At 47.3% G+C, this 11,646-nt stretch overlaps 1 long non-coding RNA gene across 1 annotated transcript in view; it reads left to right on the top strand.

Moving 5' to 3' along the window:
- The first annotated feature begins 3,975 nt into the window (after positions 1 to 3,975).
- Positions 3,976 to 11,646, top strand: part of LOC123727923 (uncharacterized) — a 12,363-nt gene continuing 4,692 nt past the window's right edge. The window contains exon 1 of the long non-coding RNA XR_006759884.1: positions 3,976 to 4,851. This is a non-coding gene — a long non-coding RNA (uncharacterized lncRNA). The remainder of the gene's footprint in view (positions 4,852 to 11,646) is intronic.

Genomic DNA, 11,646 nt, shown 5'->3' with positions numbered 1-11,646 from the left:
TGTGTGTTGCCTCTGAATGATGTGACGTTGAATAATTCAGTAATCGACAGCAGGCTTTTAGTCAGCTCTAAGGTGTGTCCCAAATGGCACCCTATTCCCTACATCGTGCCCTCGTTGGGACCAGAACCCTGGTCAAAAGTAGTGCACTATCTAGGGAATAGGGTGTTCGTTTTGGATGCGAACAAGCCTCTAGAGATCTGTCAAGAGAAACACAGAAAATGGACTAGCAAGACGGATTGTTATTGGTTGCATCAAACTGACAGTGAATCACAGCTAGAAAAACACACCAGTCAGTCACTGAAACACACACACACACACACACACACACACACACACACACACAGACACACACAGAGACACACACAGAGAGACACACACAGACACACACAGAGAGACACACACACACACACAGAACACACACAGACACACACACAGACACACACACACACACACAGAGACACACACACAGAGAGACACACACACACAGAGAGACACACAGAGAGAGACACACACACAGAGACACACACACCGAGAGACACACACACACACACACACACACACACACACACAGAGAGACACACAGAGAGACACACAGAGAGACACACAGAGAGAGACACACACACACACACACACACACACACACACACACACACACACACACACACACACACACACACACAGAGACACACACACACACACACACACACACACACACACACACACACCGAGAGAGACACAGAGACACACACAGAGACACACACACACAGACACACACACACACACACGGACTCCTCTACGGTTAATATAATACTAATGTACTCCAGCTTGTCAGCAGCTCTCGTGCCCTCTCACTAATGTTAGATGATGTCAGATAGCCTCTGGCTCTGGGATTGGAAGCTTACAAAACTCCTCGGCATGTCTCGACTGGCGTTTTGGTGAATGGTATCAGGACTCAGGGAGACGGTGTTACGGAGCCTTAACCCTAATAACAGAGCCTTAACCCTAATAACGGAGCCTTAACCTTAATAACGGAGCCTTAACCCTAATAACGGAGCCTTAACCCTAATAACAGAGCCTTAACCCTAATAACGGAGCCTTAACCCTAATAACGGAGCCTTAACCCTAATAACAGAGCCTTAACCCTAATAACAGAGCCTTAACCCTAATAACGGAGCCTTAACCCTAATAACAGAGCCTTAACCCTAATAACGGAGCCTTAACCCTAATAACGGAGCCTTAACCCTAATAACAGAGCCTTAACTCTAATAACGGAGCCTTAACCCTAATAACAGAGCCTTAACCCTAATAACAGAGCCTTAACCCTAATAACGGAGCCTTAACCCTAATAACGGAGCCTTAACCCTAATAACGGAGCCTTAACCCTAATAACGGAGCCTTAACCCTAATAACGGAGCCTTAACCCTAATAACGGAGCCTTAACCCTAATAACGGAGCCTTAACCCTAATAACAGAGCCTTAACTCTAATAACAGAGCCTTAACTCTAATAACGGAGCCTTAACCCTAATAACAGAGCCTTAACCCTAATAACGGAGCCTTAACCCTAATAACGGAGCCTTCGGAAAGTATTCAGACCCTTTACTTTTTCAACGTTTTGTTACATTACAGCCTTATTCTAAATGTATTAAATATCACCCTCATCAATCTACACACAATACCCCATAATGACATCACAACACCCCATAATGACATCACCATACCCCATAATGACATCACAACACCCCCATAATGACATCACCATACCCCATACTGACATCACCATACCCCATAATGACATCACAATACCCCATACTGACATCACAATACCCCATACTGACATCACAATACCCCATAATGACATCACCATACCCCATGATGACATCACAATACCCCATGATGACATCACAATACCCCATACTGACATCACAATACCCCATACTGACATCACAATACCCCATAATGACATCACAATACCCCATAATGACATCACCATACCCCATACTGACATCACAATACCCCATACTGACATCACCATACCCCATACTGACATCACAATACCCCATACTGACATCACCATACCCCATACTGACATCACAATACCCCATACTGACATCACCATACCCCATACTGACATCACCATACCCCATACTGACATCACAATACCCCATACTGACATCACAATACCCCATACTGACATCACCATACCCCATACTGACATCACAATACCCCATACTGACATCACCATACCCCATACTGACATCACAATACCCCATACTGACATCACCATACCCCATACTGACATCACCATACCCCATACTGACATCACAATACCCCATAATGACATCACCATACCCCATAATGACATCACAATACCCCATAATGACATCACAATACCCCATACTGACATCACCATACCCCATGATAGCATCACCATACCCCAGGATGACATCACAATACCCCATGATGACTTCACAATACCCCAGGATGACATCACAATACCCCATGATGACATCACAATACCCCATGATGACATCACAATACCCCCATAATGACAAAGCCAAAACAGGTTTAGACATTTTTGCTAATTTATTACAAATAAAAAACATTTCCTCATCAAACTACTCTTTACCCTATAATGACAAAGAGAACACAGGTTCTTAGAAATGTCTGCTCATTTAAAAAACCGTTACCTTATTTACATAAGTATTCAGACCCTTTGCTATGAGACTCTAAATTGAGCTCAGGTGCATCATGTTTTCATTGATCATCCTTGAGATGTTTCTACAACTTGATTGGAGTCCACCTGTGGTAAATTCAATTGATTGGACATGATTTGGAAAGGCACACACCTGTCTATATAAGGTCCCACAGTTGACAGTGCATGTCAGAGCAAAAACCAAGCCATGAAGTTGAAGGAATTATCCATAGTGCTTCAGGACAGGGTTGTGTCGAGGCACAGATCTGGGGAAGGGTACCAAAACATTTCTGCTGCATTGAAGGTCCCCAAAAACACAGTGGCGTCCATCATTCTGAAATGGAAGAAGTTTGGAACCACCAAGACTCTTCCTAAGAGCTGGCCGCCCGGCCAAACTGAGCAATCGGGGGAGAAGGGCCTTGGTCAGGGAGGTGACCAAGAACCCAGTGGTCACTCTGACAGAGCTCCAGAGTTCCTCTGTGGAGATGGAGGAACCTTCCAGAAGGACAACCATCTCTGCAGCACTCTGCCAATCTAGCCTTTTATGCTAGAGTGGCCAGACGGAAGCCACTCCTCAGTAAAAGACACATGACAGCCCGCTTGGAGTTTGTCAAAAGGCACATAAAGAATCTCAGACCATGAGAAACAAGATTCTCTGATCAGATGAAACCAAGATTGAACTCTTTGGCCTAAATGTCAAGCGTCACGTCTGGAGGAAACCTGGCACCATCCCTACGGTGAATCATGGTGGTGGAAGCATCAGGCTGGGGGGGATGTTTTTCAGCGGCAGGGACTGGGAGCCCTCAGACTGGGGCTAAGCTTCACTTTCCAAAAGGACAACGACCCTAAGCAGACAGCCAAGACAACGCAGGAGTGGCTTCGGGACAAGTCTCTGAATGTCATTGAGTGGCCCAGCCAGAGCCCAGACTTGAACCCGATCGAACATCTCTGGAGAGACCTGAAAATAGCTGTGCAGCGACGCTCCCCATCCAACCTGACAGAGCTTGAGAGGATCTGCAGAGAAGAATGGGAGAAACTCCCCAAATACAGGTGTGCCAAGCTTGTAGCATCATACCCAAGAAGACTTGACGCTGTAATCGCTGCCAAAGGCGCTTCAACAAAAGTACTGAGTAAAGGGTCTGAATACTGATGGAAATGTGCTATTTTTTATTTGTATAAATTAGCTAAAATTTCAAAAACCTGTTTTTGCTTTGTCATTATGGGGTAATGTGTGTACATTGAGGATTTAAAAAAATATATATTTTTGAATGAGGCTGTAACGTAACAACGTGGAAAAATTCAAGGTGTCTGAATACTTTCAGAATGCACAGTATTGTAGAACTTCAGATACCACAGATATATAGTATTGTAGAACAGCAGATACCACAGATATATAGTATTGTAGAACTTCAGATACCACAGATATATAGTATTGTAGAACAGCAGATACCACAGATATATAGTATAGTAGAACAGCAGAATCCATAGATATATAGTATAGTAGAACAGCAGAATCCACAGATATATAGTATTGTAGAACAGCAGATACCACAGATATATAGTATAGTAGAACAGCAGAATCCACAGATATATAGTATTGTAGAACAGCAGATACCACAGATATATAGTATAGTAGAACAGCAGAATCCATAGATATATAGTATAGTAGAACAGCAGAATCCACAGATATATAGTATTGTAGAACAGCAGATACCACAGATATATAGTATAGTAGAACAGCAGATACCACAGATATATAGTATTTTATAACATAATTCCATTGAGAGAGAGTATTGTATAACATATACTGTAGATAGTATTGTATAACACATACTGTAGAGAGTATTGTAGAACAGAGAGAGAGAGTATTGTAGAACATATACTGTAGATAGTATTGTATAACACATACTGTAGAGAGTATTGTAGAACAGATAGTATTGTAGAACAGCGGAATCCATAGACGGATAGTATTGTGGATCAGAGGGCTCGCAGTTGTGGAACAGAACATTTGATGTATGTTGTACATATTCCTGAACTTGTGCCTATTTTATAATCCTGACAATATAGTTTTCTTCTTCTTCTGTGTATCGTTTCCCAGGATGTAAGAAAGTGTACACCAAGTCTTCCCATCTAAAAGCCCACCTGAGGACCCACACTGGTAAGATCTTCTCTCTCTTTTAATTAACCGTGTTTTACATTTTATTTTTTATATAAAACGACCTCGTTTAAAGGCGGGTGGCGTTGGCCTCTTTTCTTTCTTTACTTTTGGTCGTGTTCCTCGTGGTGTTGCTAGGCAGGAGCGTAGTCTTGGCATGCGTTATGCATTCATTCCTTGCATGCTGCTTGGGGAAGTTATCCCAGCTCCGCCCGCCCCAATAGACGGATAAGTTGACAACACTTCAACAACAAAAAAAGCCCCGCTCTCTGTCAGCAGGAGTTGTAGAATATTCAGCAGCTCTGGAATGTTTCAGGAATTCTAGAACGTTTTCATCTGTGAGGGTTGAGGGGGGGGCTTTCTGTGAGGGTTGAGGGGGGGCTTTCTGTGAGGGTTGAGGGGGGCTTTCTGTGAGGGTTGAGGGGGGCTTTCTGTGAGGGTTGAGGGGGGGCTTTCTGTGAGGGTAGAGAGGGGGCTTTCTGTGAGGGTAGAGAGGGGGGCTTTCTGTGAGGGTAGAGAGGGGGGCTTTCTGTGAGGGTTGAGGGGGGGGCTTTCTGTGAGGGTAGAGAGGGGGGCTTTCTGTGAGGGTAGAGAGGGGGGCTTTCTGTGAGGGTAGAGAGGGGGGGCTTTCTGTGAGGGTAGAGAGGGGGGGCTTTCTGTGAGGGTAGAGAGGGGGGCTTTCTGTGAGGGTAGAGAGGGGGGCTTTCTGTGAGGGTAGAGAGGGGGGGCTTTCTGTGAGGGTAGAGGGGGGGGCTTTCTGTGAGGGTAGGGGGGGGCTTTCTGTGAGGGTAGAGGGGGGGCTTTCTGTGAGGGTAGAGGGGGGGCTTTCTGTAAGGGTTTGAGGGGGGGGCTTTCTGTGAGGGTAGGGGGGGGCTTTCTGTGAGGGTAGAGAGGGGGGCTTTCTGTGAGGGTAGAGGGGGGGCTTTCTGTAAGGGTTTGAGGGGGCTTTCAGTAAGGGTTTGAGGGGGGCTTTCTGTGAGGGTTGAGGGGTGTTCTACATACAGTATAACGTGTGTTGCGTCCCTGTCAACCTGTTATTTTCCTGTTCTCCTCCTGACTGTGTGTGTGTGTGTGTGTGTGTGTGTGTGTGTGTGTGTGTGTGTGTGTGTGTGTGTGAGAAACGGGTCATGTTAATAACCAGAATGTAGCAGCAGAGACGCAGGCTGTCCCGTCGTGGAATGGGTACAGTAGGTCCTGACTGTGTGTGGTTAACTCTGGGATAAGGGATATTCTGGGGTGGGGGGGGGGGAATGTGCTGCGTATAGACCAGTCATACCAGATAGAGAAACAGTGCAGTTGAATATTCCAGATCGGGTTCTGGACTAATGGACTAGACTGGACTAATATATCTATATCTCTTCTCTCTATCTTCCATACCGACTTCTCCTCAACCAATCACGTGTCTTTAGAAAGCAGATGTCACAAAGTGCTTGTACAGAAACTCAGTTTAAATCTCCAAATGGAAAGCGATGCAGGTGTAGAAGCACGGTGGCTCAGGAAAAACTCCCTAGGAAAAACTCCCCAAGAAAGGCAGGAACCTAGGAAGAAACCTAGAGAGGAACCAGGCTATGAGGGGTGGCCGGTCCTCTTCTGGCTGTGCTGGGTAGAGAGGAACCAGGCTATGAGGGGTGGCCAGTCCTCTTCTGGCTGTGCCGGGTAGAGAGGAACCAGGCTATGAGGGGTGGCCATTCCTCTTCTGGCTGTGCCGGGTAGAGAGGAACCAGGCTATGAGGGGTGGCCAGTCCTCTTCTGGCTGTGCCGGGTGGAGATTAGAAACCTAGAGAGGAACCAGGCTATGAGGGGTGACCAGTCCTCTTCTGGCTGTGCCAGGTGGAGATTAGAAACCTAGAGAGGAACCAGGCTATGAGGGGTGACCAGTCCTCTTCTGGCTGTGCCAGGTGGAGATTAGAAACCTAGAGAGGAACCAGGCTATGAGGGGTGGACCAGTCCTCTTCTGGCTGTGCCGGGTGGAGATTAGAAACCTAGAGAGGAACCAGGCTATGAGGGGTGGCCAGTCCTCTTCTGGCTGTGCCGGGTGGAGATTAGAAACCTAGAGAGGAACCAGGCTATGAGGGGTGGCCAGTCGTCTTCTGGCTGTGCTGGGTGGAGATTAGAAACCTAGAGAGGAACCAGGCTATGAGGGGTGGACCAGTCCTCTTCTGGCTGTGCTGGGTGGAGATTAGAAACCTAGAGAGGAACCAGGCTATGAGGGGTGGACCAGTCCTCTTCTGGCTGTGCTGGGTGGAGATTAGAAACCTAGAGAGGAACCAGGCTATGAGGGGTGGACCAGTCCTCTTCTGGCTGTGCTGGGTGGAGATTAGAAACCTAGAGAGGAACCAGGCTATGAGGGGTTGGCCAGTCCTCTTCTGGCTGTGCTGGGTGGAGATTAGAAACCTAGAGAGGAACCAGGCTCTGAGGGGTGGCCAGTCCTCTTCTGGCTGTGCCGGGTAGAGAGGCACCAGGCTATGAGGGATGGGCCAGTCCTCTTCTGGCTGTGCCGGGTAGAGAGGAACCAGGCTATGAGGGGTGGCCCGTCCTCTTCTGGTTGTGCCGGGTGGAGATTATAACAGAACATGGCCTAGATGTTCAAATGTTCATAAATGACCAGCAGGGTCAGATAATAATAATCACAGTGGTTGTCGAGGGTGCAACAGGTCAGCACCTCAGGAGTAAATGTCAGTTGGCTTTTCATAGCCGACCATTCAGAGGTCGAGACAGCAGGTGTGGTAGAGAGGCAGAGAGAGAGCGGGAGAGTCGAAAACAGCAGGTCTGGGACAGGTAGCACGTCCGGTGAACAGGTCAGGGGTTCCATAGCCGCAGGCAGAACAGTTGAAACTGGAGCCGCAGCACGACCAGGTGGACTGGGGGACAGCAAGGAGTCATCAGGCCAGATAATCCGGGGGCATGGTCTCTCTGTCTCTCTCTCTGTCTCTCTCTCTCTGTCTCTCTCTCTCTCTCTCTCACACAGAGAGTGTAATATGAGATAAGCCATGTAAACAAGGAGCTGTAGTTTAGGTGTGGTCCTCCCAGGCAGTCAGAAACATATTCCCCTGGTAATATCTGTATATTCCTGGTCTAGTTCTCTGATCTGGGAAACACATCCTCCTATCATCCAGTAGATTGTAATGGTTATTAAACGGCTCTCTGTAGGAGACGACGTATCTGTGTGCTTCCTGTTGGGAACGGCTAGAGGTTTTATGACACGGACTGTTTGACAGGGTGCACACACACACACACACACACACACTCTGCTCCAACAACCTGGATAACGGATGCTGTTGGAGAGATGAAACGAGGGCTTCCAACACAGGTGAATGAGAGGCATTAGGAAGTGTGTGTGTGTGTGTGTGTGTGTGTGTGTGTGTGTGTGTGTGTGTGTGTGTGTGTGTCTGAAGGGCCTTGACTATGGGCAGGTTAATCATTTCAGGTGAACTCAATGCACCTGTCTCTGAGGAGGGGGAGGAGTGGAGCAATCCACCTGTCTCTGAGGAGTGGAGCAATCCACCTGTCTCTGAGGAGTGGAGCAATCCACCTGTCTCTGAGGAGTGGAGCAATCCACCTGTCTCTGAGGAGTGGAGCAATCCACCTGTCTTTGAGGAGTGGAGCAATCCACCTGTCTCTGAGGAGTGGAGCAATCCACCTGTCTCTGAGGAGTGGAGCAATCCACCTGTCTCTGAGGAGTGGAGCAATCCACCTGTCTCTGAGGAGTGGAGCAATCCACCTGTCTCTGAGGAGTGGAGCAATCCACCTGTCTCTGAGGAGTGGAGCAATCCACCTGTCTCTGAGGAGTGGAGCAATCCACCTGTCTCTGAGGAGTGGAGCAATCCACCTGTCTCTGAGGAGTGGAGCAATCCACCTGTCTCTGAGGAGTGGAGCAATCCACCTGTCTCTGAGGAGTGGAGCAATCCACCTGTCTCTGAGGAGTGGAGCAATCCACCTGTCTCTGAGGAGTGGAGCAATCCACCTGTCTCTGAGGAGTGGAGCAATCCACCTGTCTCTGAGGAGTGGAGCAATCCACCTGTCTCTGAGGAGTGGAACAATCCACCTGTCTCTGAGGAGTGGAGCAATCCACCTGTCTCAGGAGTGGAGCAATCCACCTGTCTCAGGAGTGGAGCAATCCACCTGTCTCTGAGGAGTGGAGCAATCCACCTGTCTCTGAGGAGTGGAGCAATCCACCTGTCTCTGAGGAGTGGAGCAATCCACCTGTCTCTGAGGAGTGGAGCAATCCACCTGTCTCTGAGGAGTGGAGCAATCCACCTGTCTCTGAGGAGTGGAGCAATCCACCTGTCTCTGAGGAGTGGAGCAATCCACCTGTCTCTGAGGAGTGGAGCAATCCACCTGTCTCTGAGGAGTGGAGCAATCCACCTGTCTCTGAGGAGTGGAACAATCCACCTGTCTCTGAGGAGGGGGAGGAGTGGAACAATCCACCTGTTTCTGATGGGGGTAGGAGTGGAGCCTTGAGGGGGGGGTTGTCTCTAACACACATAACTCTACCAGTCCAGACATGTCTGCCACTGCGTACCTCCCTCGCTCCCTGCCCTCTCGTTGGGGGGGTCGGTCTTCACCCCTACACACTCCCACAACCCCTCCACCTACCCGGAGTTGGTCTCTCCCATAGAGATGGCTCTTTTCACTTCAACTGGTTTTGCACAGAGCAATATATATATATATATATATACTGCATTCCGAAAGTATTCAGACCCCTTGACTTTTTCCACATTTTGTTACGTTACAGCCTTATTCTAAAATGGATTAAAAAAAATTTTACCCCTCATCAAAACTACCCATAATACTCCGTAATGACTACCCACAATACCCCATAATGACAAAGCAAAAACAGGTTTTAGACATTTTTGCAGATGTATTGAGAAGAAATATATATAATTCACATTTCAGACCTTTTACTCAGTACTTTGTAGAAGCACCTTTTTGGCAGCGATTACAGCCTCGAGTCTTCTCGGGTCTGACGCTACAAGCTCGGCACGCCGTCTCCTCTGAACAGTTGATGTTGAGATGTGTCTGTTACTTGAACTCTGTGAAGCGTTTATTTGGGCTGCAATTTCAGATTTCATAGCGAATTTATGGTTTTTGCGACTACACTTGAAGAAACTTTGAATAAGGGTTTCAAATTTTGGGGAAATGACACTAATTGTTTTATATTTTTGTACTTTTTGTCAGGAAATGCAGCTCCGTCTCAGGTTCTGCTGTTGTGCAGTGGTTGCACAGCCATTCCTCTACAGGGAGCCAGGTTTTCCTGTGTCTACCCTTCTCAATGGCAAGGCTGTGCTCACTGAGCCTGTACTTTATCAAGGTTTTTCTAAGGTTTTGATCAGTAAGCGTGGTCAAATAGTTTGCCACGGTGTACTGTCGATTTTTAGGGCAAGATAGCATTGCATTTTTGTGTTTCCCAATAGATCATGTAGTTTTGATTTGACTGTGTTGTAATTTGGTTTATTCTGATTGATTGGATGTTCTGGTCCTGAGGCTTCAGTGTGTTAGTAGAACAGGTTTGTGAACTCAGTCCCAGGACCAGCTGGATGAGGGTCCTGAGGCTTCAGTGTTTTAGTAGAACAGGTTAGTGAACTCAGCCCCAGGACCAGCTGGATGAGGGTCCTGAGGCTTCAGTGTGTTAGTAGAACAGGTTTGTGAACTCAGCCCCAGGACCAGCTGGATGAGGGTCCTGAGGCTTCAGTGTTTTAGTAGAACAGGTTAGTGAACTCAGCCCCAGGACCAGCTGGATGAGGGTCCTGAGGCTTCAGTGTGTTAGTAGAACAGGTTAGTGAACTCAGCCCCAGGACCAGCTGGATGAGGGTCCTGAGGCTTCAGTGTTTTAGTAGAACAGGTTTGTGAACTCAGCCCCAGGACCAGCTGGATTAGGGGACTCTTTTCTTTGCTCAGCTCTTGGCATATATATATATATATATATATTTCACACATAGTTGAGGTCAGAAGTTTACATACACCTTAACCAAATACATTTAAACTCAATTCCTGACATTTTAATCCTAGTAAAAAATTCCCTGTCTTATGTCAGTTAGGATCACCACTTTATTTTAAGAATGTGAAATGTCAGAATAATAGTAGAGACAATGATTTATTTCAGCTTTTATTTCTTTCATCACATTCCCAGTGGGTCAGAAGTTTACATACACTCAATTAGTATTTGGTAGCATTGCCTTTAAATTGTTTAACTTGGGTCAAACGATTCGGGTAGCCTTCCACAAGCTTCCCACAATAAGTTGGGTGAATTTTGGCCCATTCCTCCTGACAGAGCTGGTGTAACTGAGTCAGGTTTGTAGGCCTCCTTGCTCGCACACGCTTTTTCAGTTCTGCCCACAAATGTTCTATGGGATTGAGGTCAGGGCTTTGTGATGGCCACTCCAATACCTTGACTTTGTTGTCCTTAACACATTTAGCCACAATTTTGGAAGTATGCCTGGGGTCATTGTCCATTTGGAAGACCCATTTGAGACCAAGCTTTAACTTCCTGACTGATGTCTTGAGGTGCTGACCTGTTGCACCCTCGACAACCACTGTGATTATTATTATTTGACCCTGCTGGTCATTTATGAACATTTGAACATCTTGGCCATGTTCTGTTATAATCTCCACCCGGCACAGCCAGAAGAGGACCGGCCACCCCTCATAGCCTGGTTCCTCTCTACCCGGCACAGCCAGAAGAGGACTGGCCCACCCCTCATAGCCTGGTTCCTCTCTAGGTTTCTAATCTCCACCCGGCACAGCCAGAAGAGGACTGGACACCCCTCATAGCCTGGTTCCTCTCTACCCGGCACAGCC

Source organism: Salmo salar, chromosome ssa16, assembly GCF_905237065.1.
Source record: "Salmo salar chromosome ssa16, Ssal_v3.1, whole genome shotgun sequence".
NCBI lineage: Eukaryota > Metazoa > Chordata > Actinopteri > Salmoniformes > Salmonidae > Salmo > Salmo salar.
Note: the sequence above shows the minus strand (reverse complement) of the source record. Positions and strands in the feature narration are given on the sequence as shown.